The sequence below is a fragment of the Pithys albifrons genome, chromosome 6 (genome assembly GCF_047495875.1).
Source record: "Pithys albifrons albifrons isolate INPA30051 chromosome 6, PitAlb_v1, whole genome shotgun sequence".
Lineage (NCBI taxonomy): Eukaryota > Metazoa > Chordata > Aves > Passeriformes > Thamnophilidae > Pithys > Pithys albifrons.
In genome coordinates, this window is record NC_092463.1 from 22,496,286 (window position 1) to 22,514,453 (window position 18,168).

At 41.8% G+C, this 18,168-nt stretch overlaps 1 protein-coding gene across 1 annotated transcript in view; it reads right to left on the reverse strand.

Annotated features, from left to right (window-relative positions):
- The window catches only part of NRXN3 (neurexin 3), a 1,004,771-nt gene that overhangs the window by 815,708 nt on the left and 170,895 nt on the right, over positions 1-18,168 (reverse strand). The gene's annotated exons all lie outside the window — the stretch shown is intronic.

Sequence of the window (18,168 nt, forward strand, 5' to 3'; positions counted from 1 at the left end):
CTATCCAAGACTAATGTGCTGAAATCAGTGTAGAAAGAACTTTAAAAAGCAGAGAGAAACAAGACTTTTGCACCTAGGGAAACATACAGGTGGATCTGCAGATCTTGGCCCAAATTTGCCCACAAATGCTTAGGTGTCTCGCTTCTTTGGACCTCTTTGGGAGTTCCAACGTGTGGTAACAGATGACACGATTCTTTGTGGATATGAGGTTTACTTCTTAGTTCCTCCACCTTGCAGACAGGCAGGGCCAATTCCACATAGCACCTGCAGACGTGTGAATTCTCTCAGTCTATCTGCTCCATGTAATGGTGACTCTTTAAAATTATGACCATGTTTACAGTCACAATTTTCTTCTAAGTCAGAAAAGATAAGTTAATTTAGGCACAGAGTTAGGTATAGTCATACACTGGATACAACACAGTCACAACAAAGCCTGTTGGACACAGACACAGAGTCACTGCACCTTTCAGTCATATAACAGTGACAGCCTATTTACCATTACTCTCTGAATCAAGACTGAAAAAAGAACAGTTTCATCACCTGTTGCCATATGGATGATTTTTAGGTTATTGTCACAAAGCACAAAAACAAAGGATCCTAAATGCCTAGGAACAAGGAGGCTGAATTAAGTCCTTTGTCTCACAGCTACCCCAAAATACTTGCCTTGACTTGGCACCTTGACTTCTATGTCTCACTTTCAAAATCAGGATAGTAACATAACCCCTTCCTTAGTAGTGACACTCAGACCTTGGAAATACTCCAGTTTACTACTGGTGACATAATATTATGGAAATATGGCATAACATTAAGAAAAGACTGGACCTGGCACTTAGTGTCATAGTCTTAGTTAACATGGTGGTATTCAGTCATGGGTTGGACTTGATGATCTCAGAGGTCTTTTCCAACATAATTGATTCTGTGATTTTGTGATTATACTATCAAAGAGCAGCAAGGACAGGATGTATAGCTGTCAGAGTCAGAAGTGACCACCAAGTCAGTTACGCCACTTCCTTTTAAGCTTTGACAGAAGATTTTAGGGCACAGCCACTTAGAGATGGCATTGCTACTTTGAGCATGACAGGTTGGTTTATAACTAAAACAGTTACTTATTTAAACAAGGTATTTTCCCCCTGTCTCATAAAAGGAATCAACCTGTAGCATCAGCACTTTCCCTGATAGCAAAATAGTTCCCTAAGTCTGTAAGGATGGGGTAATTGTGTAATTGTGTCGTCCTGTGTAAGAGGCTGTGAGACAACAGCAGTCCGTGCACTGCTGAGGGAGGACAAGGAGCTGAGCTGGAGACAGAAACAGCTACGTGACCCTCTCCAAGCTGACATGCTTGGTCACTGTCACCACATGAGATGATGCCCAGTTCAGATTATCTTCATTGTCATCCTTCTGCAACATAAAGCTGTTAATAGCTGTTTGGGTTCCACCCCCACCCCCACACGTCTATATGAGACATTTCCTTATAAACTCGTGCACATTTCCCAAACAAATACCACCATATTTTTAAGGCAAACCAGTTTTCAGTTCTCTTGTCTCCCTAAACATACTGAGACCTTTATCTACATAATATATGCATATTTAATAGCTACTTTGAAAACTGCTTCAAACTTCATTGCTTCAAGAAAAGTCATACAATTTGTGCAAAACCTGACACAAAGTCTGACTTAATCAGACCCACATTTCAGAAACTCAGATTCAGAATTTGCCAGAGTCTTACCAGGGCAACCTAAGGCTAACTATAAAAGCTAGTTAGACAACCATGTTCTGAGTTTGAAGTGTAGAATGCATCTAAAATCACAGAGGTATCTAATTCTGCGAGCTTCTCTGAGTTTGCATTAAAGGAACAGCTACATTTACACACACATACACAGATATAAATAATCTAAATGCTGCATGTATTGCCTTAACTTAGGATGCTAAGGCAAAACTTGAACTCCTACAGAAAACAGATCAACAGCTGAATCAGCCTGGAACAAAGGATAGGTGTCCACAGCTAACAAAATGCAGACCTTAAACAAATATTATAAAAGGCCCTTTGTGTAGCTTTTGTGTTATAGCGTTTACCCTTTAAATTGTCTATAAGGCCGAGAGGGACAAATGGCAGGGTATATTTAAAAGGCATGATTTATCTCCCTTTTAATTTTTAATTTCCCAGTAAAAGTGACAGTGTTATTGCTAGAAATTCACTTGCTCAGGGGCATTTTTATAGTCTCCAGCTTTGCATGAATTCTCCCTAGAGATCTCAAGTTCCCCTGACTCTCATCTAGTAAACATCTGACTAAACTGCCTATTAGACAATAATGCCCTCCAGCAAGAGAGGAAAACATGGCTCTGTTTCTCTGCCATCCTCTCCACCCTCCCCAGTCCCCAACATAGTATAAACAAGAAAGAAACAGTTGCCTGTTTGGTTTTTTGGGTTGTTGTTTTTTGTGGGGGTTTTTTTTGGGGGGGGGAGGTGACACAGAATGAAGTCTGCTTAAATGGGAATTTCACAAGTGTTTCCTAATGGTTTAGGGTACTGTTTTTTCTTCCTGTCTGGCTAGTAAGGACAACCCAGAACACTGAACACTGTGGGGTTAACCATTTAGCTCTCGCAGCCCAAGACATACTCTACAAACTGGCAAATTCAAAGCTCCCTAAAAGGGACTGGAGATGACACAGCAAGAGACAAATATCAAACATGCCCCGAAAACACAGAAACTAGCCCTCCATTCCCAGCATTAAATTTTCTCTGGCAAACCCAGCCTCACACACAAAAATGATTCCTGCTGGCCTCTCATCTGCCAGGACTTATGTACCAGCACAGGAACCCAGCAGGAAAGTCAATAGGTCACTCCCCATCTTCCACCCTTCTGCAAAAATAATACTTCTCCAATGGACTGAGTATTTTCAAGAGGAGGAAAAACCCCTGCAGAAGTGAGGACAACAGCAATGAGTTTTCCACAGCTCTGTATCTGTGCATGGGGATTTACCTGCCAGCAATTCAAGCATTTGCATCCCAAACCACACTTACCATCACCATTCCTGAGCAACCTGGTGTTGGGTTCATTCCCTCTCTGCAGATACGCACTTTCCTTCCCCTTCCTGAGAGAACTGCTCCCCCCTGAGAAGCTTCAAACAGAAAGCTTCAGACTTCAATTTTTTTTCTCTGCTCTATCTTACTGGAGACTATCCAGGATTTACAGTTCTGGGGCTGAATTCTTCTCTCTAAAGCAGCAGCAGTAAGGACAAAGGAGCAAAACCCATGAAAAGGAGCTCAGAATCTAGCCACTACCTTTCTATGCCCTGGATCAGCCAGGGACTTGAATGCTGCATGGAGAGTTGCTTTGCTCAAAGGAAAAAAAAAGAGTGTGCTTCATGCAGCAGGAGCATCTCCACCTGGTAGTCTCCAAAACAAACAGCACTGGGGATGAAAGAACTGTGCCCTTTACACTGCTCTTGCAGTACACACTTGCCATAATCTTCCCAACACACACTTCTACTAAGCTCCACAAAAAGAAGAGCACTTCAGACATTTCAAATTTAACAAAGCAATATATACATATGCATTACAGTGCAGCAATGTGGAACAGAACTGGCAGTGAAACAGACTTACTGGATCGGTTATTTTATATCTGATTTCAATTATTCTGCTATGCAAGGAGGTGAAGGTCACAGAACAATTTAGTGGCAGGGCTGCAGATCACTCCCAGGTGACTGACAACTAAGCCCTCCTCCCCTCTAGTCCTGGCCTATCTCTTAACTACCAAAGAGAACAAGAGTCTCTTATCAGCAAATGACAGATGCAAGTGGGTCTTCAGGATGGGTGGGGGAAAAAAAAAAAAAAAGAGGGTCCCCCAGGTTCTGAGGAAGATAAGAGGTTACTGGGGATATCACTTTTCACTATCTACTATCCTTATTTTTCATTAGATTACACAGACTAAGCATACTTGGCTATTATGCAGAAAGGCACCAAGGGACCAAAAGAAAGACAAATTAATTCCTGATTTATAAACAGAAAATGCAATAACCATAACGGGAAATCAGCATATTGCTCATGTACTAAATGATCATTTCATAGACAAAACTGGGAATAAATCCAGGAATAAAGAATAAAAGCAGAATGGATGTGGCTGTAGTGCTGGAGGGCTAATCCACAAAGGAATATTATGGAGAGCACTATTAATTCATTTGCCTGCAGGAATAACACTATCACTAGAAAACAGAGTATTTAGACTCACTGTATAGCAGGGCTAATCCAGGCCAAAGGTTTTCACAATCTTAATATCCACAAGAATTTTGCATGTATGTACATATACTTAAGTATGAGTGCATAACATTTTTAACCTCCCATAGCATCTTCTGTTTCTCTAGTCCTCACTGTCTCACACCTCTACTGGTGAATCAGACTCTTGTTTGCAGCCTTCTGCTATTCCATGCTGACTTTCCGGCACAGATCTACTACAAGGACTGTGCCATGCAAATACTGAGTGCTAACCTGTGTTGAATTTCTCACCTGTGGTCTAATTTAGATAGAACTGAGTGCCAAGCGAAATGCACGGGGATCTGGGAAAAGCAGTTAGCTCTTACAGGACTGAATTCTGGAAGTTGTGACTTCAATGAGAAAGAGCTCAGGGCTAAGGAATCTGCAGCAGCCTGTCTTCTGTAAGCCAGGCAAAAGGCAGTCACACAGTAAGGATATGGAACAGTCCCAGTCCCAGTCAAGACCCTGAGGGACCCTACTTTTACCAATCTGCATTTGGATGTCAAGATCTTGACTGCAACACTTTGGATGCAGTCATCCAGACAGTTCCTTATCCATTGAATAGTCCATCCATCAAATTGGTATTTGCTGCTTCAATCACTAAAAAGCTTTTATAGATAAAACAGGAAGAAAAGGCAATTAAAAACACTACAAAACTCCAATTAATATCTCACATTTCAAAGTAATTTAGAACTGGCATAGACCAGCAGGCAAGATTCATTTGGGCCACATCTGCAATGACCTCACCTTCTCCACTTTCTTAGAAGGACATTAAAACTACAGTGTTACAAAGCATCAAGGGAAATCCACCTGGGTATCAACACTACCTCTGCTCTCTTCTCCTTAGGTCCTCTCAATAGCCCTTAATCCCCCAACCAGGATCCACAACCTGTCCTCAGACCACAGTTCCAGCAGCGCTGAATGCAATTACTGTAATTGATGTGCTGCTTTTGTTAAAACCACAGTATCAATAAACAGGAGTAAAACAAGCTGCTGTGGAAGATGCAGGGAATTTATTAGAATGAATGCATGCAGTGGCTGGCATAATAACTGTTGATGGCCAATTCATAAATCACAGCTGGATTCTTTGGGAACTTGTAACACCCAGACGGCTTCTCTCATAAAATTACAACAGTATGAGGAAACAAATGACAGACTGCTGTTAAAACCAATGAAAAACCTTTGCTATGCCAGTCACAGCCTCAAAAGCTAACAAAAATCCATAAGCCTAAGTTACCAGAGTCAGAATCAGCTAAAAAACCACCTGGAAATATCAGACAACAAGCTCTTTCACCTTCTTTTCCAGATAAGCACGAAGTCACCCCTCAGACAGACTCTCTGACCTCTCAAGGCCTGAAGTTTTAAGGGAGTCCAGCAACCCAAAAAGCAATCCAGTACCTATAAAATGTCACCCAAGACTTTAGAAGCACCCGGTCCCTGCCACAATATCACACACCTGGCCAGCATATTGAAATTGCTGCATCCAGCGCAGCAACCCAGGGCTGCTAAGGGAGTTATCACAGCACTTGACAGCCCTTTCAGTCCTGGTGTGAATGTGACTGCATGCAGGCTGCGGCAAATGACCCAAAATCACAGCCAGCCAGGCAACTATCACCCTGCTTTCAAGGTGGCAGGCCCACCCAGAAGCAAGTCTGCATCACTTTCTCCTACGTCAACCTTGTGGCACAGCCAGCACAGTCTCTGCAGTAGCCCAGACGCAAAAACGCCACACTCTTTCGGCTGCCCCCATGTTCCCCCCAGGACAGCCACAGCAGTCTTGTCATCTGCCTCTGTCCCAGAACACTCTAAAATGGAAACATTAGGGTAGTCATGTCTTGGCCCATTGCCTCTGGCTTTCACAAACCACTGGGATGTGCAAGGTCCCTGACAAGATGCTGGTAACCAACTATCCCATGTCAATCACATGGATGAACTGGTAAACTAGGGCATCAATTTGAACTCCTGTCTGAATCCCTGAAGTCCTTACCTGGTCTTCATCCCCTTCCTCCCATATCTGTATCTATTGTGCCTAATCCATGTCTGTGGTGATGAGAGGGTAAGAAGGAAGGCATAAAGGGTCTCACAGATAACAACTGTTCCATGTAAATTTATAATGGCAATAAATGTGTTTTATTTTTATGATGATTTATTAATGTGCTTATAAATGTATACACTGGCCCGAGGCATCATTCCATTATATTAGAGGTTGCTGCTGCTTGCAGCTGGGAGTGATAAATAGCACCACCTATGCAACAGACTTAGGAGACCTCTTATTATGCATTTTACCCTTTAGGACGATACACTGCTCTAGGACCAGGACCACGCACTGCAGATTCACAAGCTGTGACTGCTACAACCCACTTCAAATCCTTCTCCTCTCCCATGGGTACTGCCAGAAATCTCTGTAGGTTCCTGCTGCAGGTTGAGGCTATCATGGCCAAATCTCCTTTCAATCTGTATTCATAAGCCAATGTCTTTCTTGGGGGTGTCCATCTCACAAATCACTGGTCTAGCTGGCTGGCTCCATGAGGGCCACACAAGTATTCCTAACTGTGCAGCACTGTTTACTTTACCACAAAATACTGGCTTACCCTGCAAGACATGAACTCACTCAGGGCTGCTTGTTTCTCTAGCATGTTTTACAAAAACACTACTATTTTGGCACTTAAGCTGCATCTTTAATTGAGGAACCTTAGAAGGCTTTTTAACAGCATCATTATCCTCACTTTCTTCTTGTAAGGAAGTAATTCACATAAATCCAAAACAAATGTAAATCACAAATTAGGAATGAGAAAAAGTTTCTTCAGTTGTCCCACAGTCAGGATCAACTAGATTATCCCGAAGTATATCTCACAGCCAAGAAGGATGCATACTCTGAAGATTTCACAGCACTTAAACAGCATGAGCTTAACTCAGTTTTATAAACCATTATCCATGAAACTGAGGCACAAGAATGGCAGTTCACTTGGCTAAGGTCCTAAAACAATTTAGCGTCAGAATTATTCAGTTTGCAAAACAACCCAAGGAAGAAAAGTAACACCATTGTTGCCTTTGTTGTTACAAAAGAACAAAACATCCAAGTCACTTATATAATAAAAAGCTCAGGAATATGTACTAACTGCTGTAATTCCTGTTTAATAGACAAGCAATGAGACCATTCATCACTATATCCCTTATACAAGGGTCTTTGTCATTTGGGGGATTTTTAAAATTAATTTCTGTTCAGAGATCCACCTTACCAAGAGATTTACACTTTCCATTAAGGCAAGAGCAATAGGCAACAGTCACAACAGAAATATCACAAAAAATGACAGAGTAAATCATGAATCATATTTACTGATGGGGGGGGGGGGGGGAAGTGTTGATGCCACAGGCTCCCTCCCAGGTGGTTAGTACCTGACAACATTCACACATTGAACACTCCTCTCCTGACGTACAGCGTGTAACTCTGATCTAAAAACTGAGGCTCCAGAGGCAGTGGCTGTCAATGCTGTGTGTATCATACAGCCCTGAAGATGCAATGAGGACTCAGTCAATAATAAATAACAGTAATAGATTTGATCACGCTTGAAAGTACTCACTCTTTAAAAACTATCCTCATTTAACTTGAATTCTAATCCCTCTGGTTTGTTTTTCCTTTTCCTTCCATGGTGCTTGCTTTGATGTCAAAAGTGAAGGAAAAAGGGCTCCCAGTACCACTGCCATCAAGGTAACAGATGTGATAGACTCAGGCTTACCACTGACTAGGTTATTGATTAAAATTTGTCAGAAGACGCTTTGGAAAGGCTGCAAGAGGCTTCAAACGGGAGGGTGGGGGGAAGAGAGAGAGAAAAAGTAAAATGTATTTCACTCCCAGAAGTGTATTTCAAATGACTGAAGGTCAATTATCCCAGCAATTTACAGCCAGTCTCAACAATCTGACTTGATTAGATACTATAATACAATAGAGGAGTTCTCACTCAATCTCCCCACCTTCTTTAGCTGCAGGTTTTGAGTGTCAGAAACAGCAGAAAATGCAGGGTACCTACATTCCAGAATAAAGCAGCAAAGAAGCATTTGTTAGTAGATCTTGGCAAGTGCAGACATAGAAAATATATGCTAACTAGCAAACACTGTAGAAGGTTTAAAAGCTTGAAAGACTGGGTTGGTGACAAATCAGGAAACAGGAGATGCATCCTTAAATCATCAAGACCTTAATTTGATTGGTGGGGATTATCAAGTATTGGAGGAAGATACACAGAGATTTGGCAGCTGGAAAGTAGATTTGTAAAGAAAATTTGACAACTTTCCACAATCTGTTTTTCTCTCACCCTCTTGCCTTTTGCACTGGCATGTTTGTTTTCCCCCGGCCATAACACTGTTGCCAGAAAGCAGAGCTTTGTTCTTTTCAGTTCCCACCATGCTGAGCCACACACCCAGCCTGATACCGTGTTAGCCACCAGTATCAGGTCTTCTCCAATTTTTTCACCTGACTGTTTTAACTACTCTCAAGGCAGGTAGTAACAGTGGATAACATTCCAAATGGGTAAAGCCAGACTACCAAACTATCCTCACCAGCAGCCAGATACGCTGAAAGTCTGTGAGCTGGTATATTATTTGTATCCAAGGTCACTCTGACTAGGTTGGTACTTCGTGCTGCCCAAGCCAAAGCTTTCTCACACATCCATGTCAACTTTAAAAAGGCCAAAACATGCCAACAGTTCAAGTACTTTGTCTACTGATTAGTGCAAAATGCACACACATAATATCTTCAAAACTAACAGGATTATAAACCTGTTAGGCTGCACCTCTGCCAGCCCCTGTGCTAACAGGCGTGATGAGCATTTTCTGTTCATTCTTTCCTCTCACAGTTTATCAACTGCTCACTTCCTTTTTTCTCAGAGCAAACAAGAACTACCAAGTCTTTCTTATCCACAGCATACCACTGTTTGATTTCAAATTGTTTCAAGCTTTCATTCCCCCAAATGCACAAAGCTGTCTTCCTCTCACAGGGGAGCAGAAGGGTTAAAAGCCCACCCTCATTCTCCTTGATGAAGGCCACCCAGCCATGACCCTGGCTGAGTAGCAGACACATAGGAAGTGGATTATCAATAACTCTTTTTTCTACCTTCTTTCATCCTCTCACTATACAACGTCAATGAGCTGGAAAATGAAAGGAATAATGCAGGTTTAAGAGGCCAATAATTAGGTCACAGCTGATCTCTGCTCAGATCAGCTGACAGCTGGTGCCTACCCTGCCTGAGCGAGCAAGAGGGTTATCAGGACTTGTAGGTTTAGGCCAGCCTCCTCTTCTCTCTCCACTCTACCTCTTTGTTCCCAGACTCCTGAAAAGCAAAAACCAACAACCATACGACAAATGTACTAGGTTTCCATCCACTGGAGTTTCCAAGAAGAAATTACTTTGCTTGCTTTTGTCTTAAATTACTTTAAATCCTCTTTCCTGCTGCCTCACCACCACTGCGTCAGACCAGCACCACAGCCCGATTTACTGCTCCTGTGCTGTCCCTTTCCTCCCCCAACTCCATCCTGCCCACTTCCAAACATAATCCCAATGTTTGCTTGTTTTAGCTTCGTAATCCAGTTGTCTTGCAAATCTCCTCACTATAATCCTGCTTTTGTCTGTCAATACAATTTGTTTGCTGTGGGGAAGAAGGGAGGTGAAATGTTTCTTGGAATGAAGAAAGCTTTAGATGCTGTTTTTCAAGGCTCTACCCATTTTCAAACACACCCCGAGAGATGTGGCACTGCTGTCCACTCAACATCTGGGAGGGGGGTAACAGCCTCCAAGATGCAGAGTTTGCTGGGTCAGACCAGTGGCTGCTGCAGAATTAATAGCACAGAAACAAGTATGTGTTGTTGTATGTACCTGCATACACTGGAGGGAGAGCAGGCAAGAAAAGGAAAGCAGAGAAGAAAGAAGCTCCACTTTCCCTTGTCAAAGAGTTTGCACTGTTAATTCTACCTGGGCAAAGAAGGAGTAAAATCTGTGAAGTGGGGCACTGCTGTACACAGGGCCACACATGGGATGAAACAACAAAGCCTGCATCACTTGCACACTATTGCAGTGGTGATGGGCAGACATACAAACTGGTAATTGATTGATAGAAGCTGTAACAATTTTGTGTGTTTGCATGAAAAAAGAATCAGTTTAATCAGACTAATTCCTTCCAGTCAAAACACAACATGGGCTCCAGAACTCACAGCAAAATTCTGCTGCTCCAGCCAAGTTTCACACCAGAACAAAGCAGCTAAGAATTTCACCCAATTTGGATGCAAAACTGAGTCAGGCCAAGAGCCCAGAAAACACTTCTGAACTGAGAAAACAATCAGCTGAAAAAAAACCACAAATCGTGAAAGTAAGACATGATCATATGATTTTGGGTTTGTTTGCAAACATCTCCAAGAGAGATACAGCACCTGAGAAGCTGCTCCTCAGGTCGGCTGAAGTGGATAGGAAGAGAAGAGAATGCATGTCATCCCAGGACTGAAAGAAAACCACAAGCAACGCTTTCAAGAGATTAAGGAAAGTATCATTAATACCCCTTTCTCATGTCAGTTCTCTACCTCAGGTCTCCTACCAAAAAAAGAAGTATTAAAGCACTGCAACCAGAATATCACTCCCATGGGAAGTTTGGCTGAAATTCTTTGCAGAGAAAAGGGATTTTTGGATTTACGCTGAGCTAAACTTCAGACTCGAGCACTTGGGATGCTCAAAGCATATTCAGATTAAGTTGCAGACACTATTCATCCTGCACTTCCCATGCAGGCCTTACTCAACAAAATGGTTTTATTCTCTTTTTTTTTCACAAAATGCATCCTCTGGAAAAGTACATTCTGTGTAGCACCGTTCAAGTTAGTTTTCACTACCATCTTTTTAACACTTGGATTTCAGTCTGTAAGGTTTGTTTGGAATATTAAGGCTTAAGTCAATTAAGTATCGAATTCAACTTACTGGAGAATTTTAAGGCAGAAGAAATGCTCAGAACCCATAAATCAAATAAACCATCAAAGACCAGCTAGCAGTGTTAAAAACTTCTGCATCCTGAACACAACATGGAGGAGATTTTCCAGACTAAATGCTGCTGATGCAGGAAAAAAATCTAGAAACGGCAGTAAAGACTCTGGGAAAGGTATTTTATGAAGACATTTATAAACTTACACGGGCACAGTACAAGAGTGGGATGAGCCAAAACCAAGGCTGCATAACCAGGGCTTTCACAAAGGGGTGGGGACTTTGAGGAAGGAATGATATGCAGAGCTTGCAACAGCACCTGGGATACTAAGCAATTTCAGTAGAGCAGGAGTAGTCCCTTCCTATACTAATTCCCAGTAGATCAGGAACCTGCTATCCACCAGTTTATTCTAGAATATGTTGTGGTTTAGTTCCCTCAGAGAGCTCCTTCTTAAGCTCCCGCTAAAGATTCATATATTCACTCATAACCTTGCCCACCAAGGTTTTCAGACATAAATTTTATCAGCGACTTTATCCCACTTTCATTCACCTGTCCTCACCTACCTAGGGGTGAGTTCATGTCATTTATCATCTCACAGCAGTGTATCACATTCCATTTAATTTCTGAGCAGTGATCATCAAAAGATATGCAGCATGATGTTGTGTGTCTTGAATCAAATGGAGCATTTCCAGACAAGTCACAATATTTCACACTTACTTGCTTCAAAGTCTGGTATAGATTCTTCCACCTCCTGTGGCAGGTCTGACAGTACTATTATGTCCATTGCAGATATGCAGAAACTTGTGTCACACAGCAGGAAAGCAGCTCTTCCTCTCTAGCTGCAGCAGAGCTGTTACCAGAGGATAAGTAACTACATAATTCTGGTTAGTGGTTTCTATTGCCACCTACTTACACTACTCCCTCTATACTTGGGCATATACCAGAACTCCTTTGGAGCTTGCAGTTTTAAACACTGTCATGTAGGAGGAACTTTTCCTCAAAGGTAATGTGCTTTAACGACAAAAAAATACCACCCCCTCTGCAGCAGGGGAGATGAATCACCAGTGCCCAATGCTCCACACATCCAGAACAGCCTTGCCATCTCATTGAGACAATTGGTGTGCAGAGGCAGCAGTGCCATGAAAAACCACTTGCTGAAGTCAGGGTTCCCTGTCATGGGTGGCACATAAATTATACTGCAAGAGACCAGGACTAAGAGACTTGTAAGGGTACAGCTCTTAATCTAATACTTATTTAGTATTTAGGTTCCTCATAGTGACTTACTGAGATGCATCTGTCCTGTTTATGTCTACGACAGAGTTAATTTTTGCAGTAGTCTTGAGGTAGTGAACAAGATCGGAGCTATGTGGTCATGGCTAGAAAGCTATTTTATACCACCTCATATCAATTGCAAGGGTGGAGGTAAGGGACTCTCCCTTCTGGGAGCAGAGTATGGTTCTCCAGTCCAACAAGATGTGGCTGGGTAGTGAACCCATCCAGGCATTGTTCATTGTCTCGAGCTCAGTGAGTATTTTTGCATGTGAATCACCCTCTTTCTGCATACTTTTTTTATTAATATTGTTACTATTACTGCCAGTTTTCCTATTTCACTGCTGTTTACAGTAAATTTTTCTTATCTCAACCTGTGATCTCTGTCTTTTGTGCCTCCCATTCAGGAGGACAGGGGAGTGGTTTGTGGTCTTTTTAGTGGGAGTACTACATTGGGGAATACCATTCCCAAACCTCAACAACATCCTATCCAAAGATCTCTGTAAACCTGCACAACCAGCCTCCTCCCTCTTCACACTTCATAACTGTAGTTCCCGTCACCTGGGATTCCAAAACAAGAAACGTGTCAAGTTTTGAAGTTTGAGGAAGCTCAGCTTCTCTACTCCCTATCTTCTCCCATGACACCCACATGTCTCTGTTATATTTTCCCATAGCAGAAGTCTGGGTGTTTTAGAGGTTCTGGCATAATTTCCCCCACGTGGTCAGAAGCAAAATCGAAGTGAAGCCATGAGACAGTGAGCAATTTTGAGGAATTTGCCATTCCCTCCCTTAGACTCAAAAATATATTAGTAAAAAAAAAGGAATACGGCAAAGTTTGAATGCAGGATCATCCTGCAAGTGCTGGATGAGGACATTTTAGCTCTTAGAGCCCAGGCACACACTACTGAACTGTTGCTGTGAATAGTATGTTTTGCTCAAGCTAACAGACACTGAGCAAAAAGAATAACATGTACTTTTGCAACTCCTTCTACTCTGGCATATTCTGAAGCATTTTTTAAATTGATGTAAAGCTTCAATATCGCTGAATACAACTTTTTCCATCTGCTTTGAGAGACAGTAACTCACTATGCAAGAGTTCAGAGCATGGCAGAGAATGGTTTTGCATAGAGTTAAGAACAAGTGCAGAGAACCAGTGAGATAGTGTTATGGGTTCACCTAGGTGGGCCTAAATTTGGGCTCTGAAGTCTGGACTAGGGCGAAGCTGTCAGATGACTTGAGCTGGGCTGAGTTAACAGCTGACCTCTTCTAGCCAGTAATTTTGTATTCCATACCACATTATGACATCATATCCAGGGAAGTAGGAACCAGTGTGGGGGTGGTTAAGGCAGTCGCTTCTCAGCCCTCCTCTTGGGAGGACGCACGATGCTGTCCCAGGGGGGATGGAGAGGACCAGGCCCACCACTGGCTCACAGGGTATCTCGGGAAAGTAAAATGTGTTGTTCGGGGTCTCTCCTTTCTGCTTGAGTTTGTCTCCCTGGGTAATAAGCTTCTTCTTAAGTAATGTGTAGTTAGGACAGTAGAATTTGTATGTTCGTTATGAAGTTGAGGTGGGGAACTTGTTGTTGCAGACTTGTGTGAGTGTATATTTGTACTCTCTTCTAATTGTCTCTTTCTTTCTGTGAAAAATATATGTAGATTTAGTATAAATGCGGTTTGAAGTGTTTTTTTTTCTTTCCCCTCTCTTTTCCTCCCTTTCCCTGGTGTTAGGAGGGAGGCTTTTCTCTCTGTGCTTGAGGGGGTTGGCAGTTGCTTATCTCAAACCAAGACAGATAGGGAGGTGATAAAGATGCATAAGTGGCCAGGACAGAAAGGCAAATAATTACTACTAAAAATGTGGTGACATTTAAGTAAAAAAGCTCAGTTTTACATCCAGGCTGAAAGCAAGTATCTGCCTCCAATACCTTATCAGATGTTGTACATGGAAGTTGGCTTCGCCTTGAATTTTAGTAGATGCCTTTTTCAAGGCTCAGTAACAGGAGATCCCTCAACTCTGAAATGCCAAAATCTATGATCAGAACACGGTTTCGCCTTAGGTTAACCAAAGTCCAAGAGGTGCATCAGGTTTTGTTTTAACAATCTACACACCAAACTTTACTTGTGTGATTGTTTTACAACTGCTGACACCTTTGACTAAAACAATCCCCACTGTATCGGTGTGTAGCTCATGACTTTCCAGTTCAGAAGACATGATGCTGAAACCCTGTAAATGCCTCAGCAGAAGCTGCTTCAGGTTCAGTGCTGCATTAAACTGGATATAACTTGCTCTGTAATCCACTTAACTGGGACATGCTTCCTCAAAGAAGTATGTTTACCTATCGGATTCCATAAGGAATTGATATAAGCCAGCAATACTTAATGGCAATAACTACTGTTTAACAGAGACATTAAATCTGCACACTGGGGACAAAATGCTTCTGTCAAGGAAATTTTACTAAGACCTGCCAATGCATTGTGTTTACTCAAGACCTTGGCAGGCTTACATAAGTTAAGCATCTTCCTAATTGGGACAAACAGTTGCTCCAGGTGCAACATTCAAGTTGTGCTAAGACTTTACAACTTACATTAAAGTAGACAAGGATCTCAGGTGATCCACAGCTGTGAAGCAGCTCTCAGAAATGAACTCTAGTATAATCTTTATGCCATTGGTGTCCCTCTACTTCCCTGAAAACTCAGACATTGGCTCCAACAGGAGGAAGCTAAGCTTATATTGACCTGTATTTACTTTCTGCTCCCTTTTGAGACAGAAGAGTTTCTGAGAAGGTTTTAGTAAGTGCATGTTACAATAATAATGCCTTCAACATTACTGCCAGTTTTTTTTCTTTCCACGCAGCTGGGCATGTACCCCAAATTCTCTATCAAGCAATTTATGGAGGAAGATCTCTCACCCCACTGGAAGACTGTGAATGGAAACAACAATGATGATCTGGGCAGCGATGTTCTATCTTATGCATCCTAAGGGGAGCATAGAGTAAATATAAGTGTAATTAGGAGACCTTCAATATACCCAAGGAAGTAGGTTTGGGTGTGGGGGAACATTAACAAGCCAGAACACAGCTAGCTCTGATCCAAATACAGTGTTCCACTGTTTGCTTTTCCACTGTGTTTTCTACACTAATTCACAACCACTGTAACATCAAGACACGCTTCCATATGCTTCATTTACTGACAATAATTAATTTCAGCCTCTCCCCACATTTGCATACACGTTCATTTTATCTGACAAGCAAGTCATAAAAAAAGTCCATTCTCACAAAAAGAACACAGGGCAGCTATCAGAGGCTGCCTTTCTTCTTGGAAAAAAAAATCTAATTGGTGCATCTGCTGGGCCGTGATGCCTTTCTCACCCTCCACTCTTCCCTTTGCACTTCCTGCCCCAGCTCACATCTATGCTTCTCTCAGGCCTCCCCCTACACCAGAAAATGGATTCTAATAAAATGCTTTCTTCCAGATGAAAAAGGAATAACTGGCTAGAGGAATGTCTGGGCACCTATCTCCCTGTCAAAATAGTGGATCCATTAATGATCATGAGGAGAGGAATAAATGCTTTAAGAAGCTTAGGAAATCACTCAGAGAAGCACAAACCCTACCCTCCTGCTCCTTCTTGCTCACTGACAGTTTAACCCACAGCAGCAGTGCCAGGAAATTAAAAACAAAAAATAAAAGGAAATACTAGGTAATTGATCCCACTTCAAAATCCCACTCTTTCTCTGCAATCCACTTTTTGCTCACTTGCTCTCATGCCTTCTGCAAGCTGCTGCTCTGTTACTATTGTGTGCCTGTATTACTTATGGTCTGTTCTCTAAGTCAGTGTTCTTTTATTAAATTTGGTAACTGTATTTTAATTTTCCAGTATGTCTCAGTATTGAGGTGAACAAGTGAAGTAACCATGGTTCAGAACACCAGCAATGCTGACAGAAGATCACACAACTAAGTCAGCAGTTGAAATCCAAACAAGGCTACTAACACAGCTGAAGTCACCATTATCTATCTGATCAAAGCTCATCTTCACAAAAAAGCCCAAGTGGAACTTGTCTATAATAAACATTTGGCAAGAAAAATAAACAAACAAAAAGACACATTTTAAAAATTGTTAATCCAATTTTCACTATATCGAGCACTGCTGTTCCATGTAGAATCACACAGGTAGAAATTCCAAATTCACTGTACTGACAGAAAAAACAGGAACTACATCTATTTCCCATCTCCTATCAGACATAGTTTGCACACATGTCCCTTTCTATCGGTGGAGGACATGATTCCAAGGTCATGGGTTCAATCCCCTGTATGGGCCATTGACTTAAGAGTTGGACTCGATGATCTTTGTGGGTCCCTTCCAACTCAGAATAGTCTGTGAAAGTCTGTGAAATATTGCTTAGGTTGTTTTTAGACACACTTTTTCACTTCTTGACCTTTATATACCAGCAAATCCATGCGGTTTTTTACTCTTTGATGACCTTTTGAAGTTCCAGTGTCATGTTGCAAGAGTAAAGCCTTATCTCCCCTCCGCCAGCCACATCCAGATTTCTTCTCACACTAAACAATGTGCCCAGATTTTAACAGGAAACAGCAATGTCTATGTCAATCTAACTACTGTTCTTAAAACATCTGAAAAACAATTAATTCAGCTGAAGGGTCATTACTATCGCCAAACAGAGAAGGAAATGAAGCACAGAGTGCCTTCAATCAAATTTCTCATATATTGCTTACTTTAGATGCTTTGTTTTAGAGCTGTTTAATATACAGCAGGTGGGACTCAATTTTCACAGCATTCTCAATGTATTAAAAAGAAGAATTAAAGCCAAGCAGGAACCAAAGATCAGGCCCAAACTTAATATCCAAAGTCACTTACTACTTCTTGTCTGATGTCTCACACCAAGTCTGTGGAGAAACTAGGAACAAAGTTCAAGAGTGCTGAAGTCCTCATTAATGACTTATCTACCAAAACCACCAGTTTTCTTGAGACTCCCACAATTTCCTACACTCTGCTCAACATTTTTAATTAACACATCAACGTCTATGGGATTTAACCTGCAGAAATGACATTGTAGGTGTGAATTTATTCTCCAATTCATATTTATGAAGAAGCAGAATTCATCAGTCAAGGGTTTAAGATATCCATCTTCTCACAAGTGCAGCAGTAGGGAAGGGAGAATCAGAACATAACTAGGTGTTCATACAAAAAATAAAGGATTAAACGTGTCCAGCTGAGCCACACAGAGAAACACAAAGCCAGGTTGAGTAGCACATGATAGTTGAGAAAATTTATGCCCCTTTTCTTGGGGTCATCACACAGAATGGCTGACCCATGTGCACTCATCTGCCCTTTTTCTGCTGCAAGATGCACAAGATGAAAATGCTTTTAGCTGACCAGTTTTTTAGCTCTACAGTCCAGTACTAAGGAAAATTTACTCCTTGACCAAGAATTCTTGAAAATGTCCTTGTTCATGTCTCCCAGAAAGGAAACTATGGTCCTATTCATTTCTATTTTTTGTCACCTTTTCTCTGCCCTCCCACCCTAGCTGAATTTCACCTTCTCTGCCCATTATTTATTTTCTCCATCTGTCCCTCTCTCTCTCACCCTCTCATACAGCAATTGCCCTTGTTTTTGTCCTTTATTTACTTTCCAGCAAGTGAACAGCGGCAGTGGTGGCCGCTTTGCAGGCTGCAACTCCA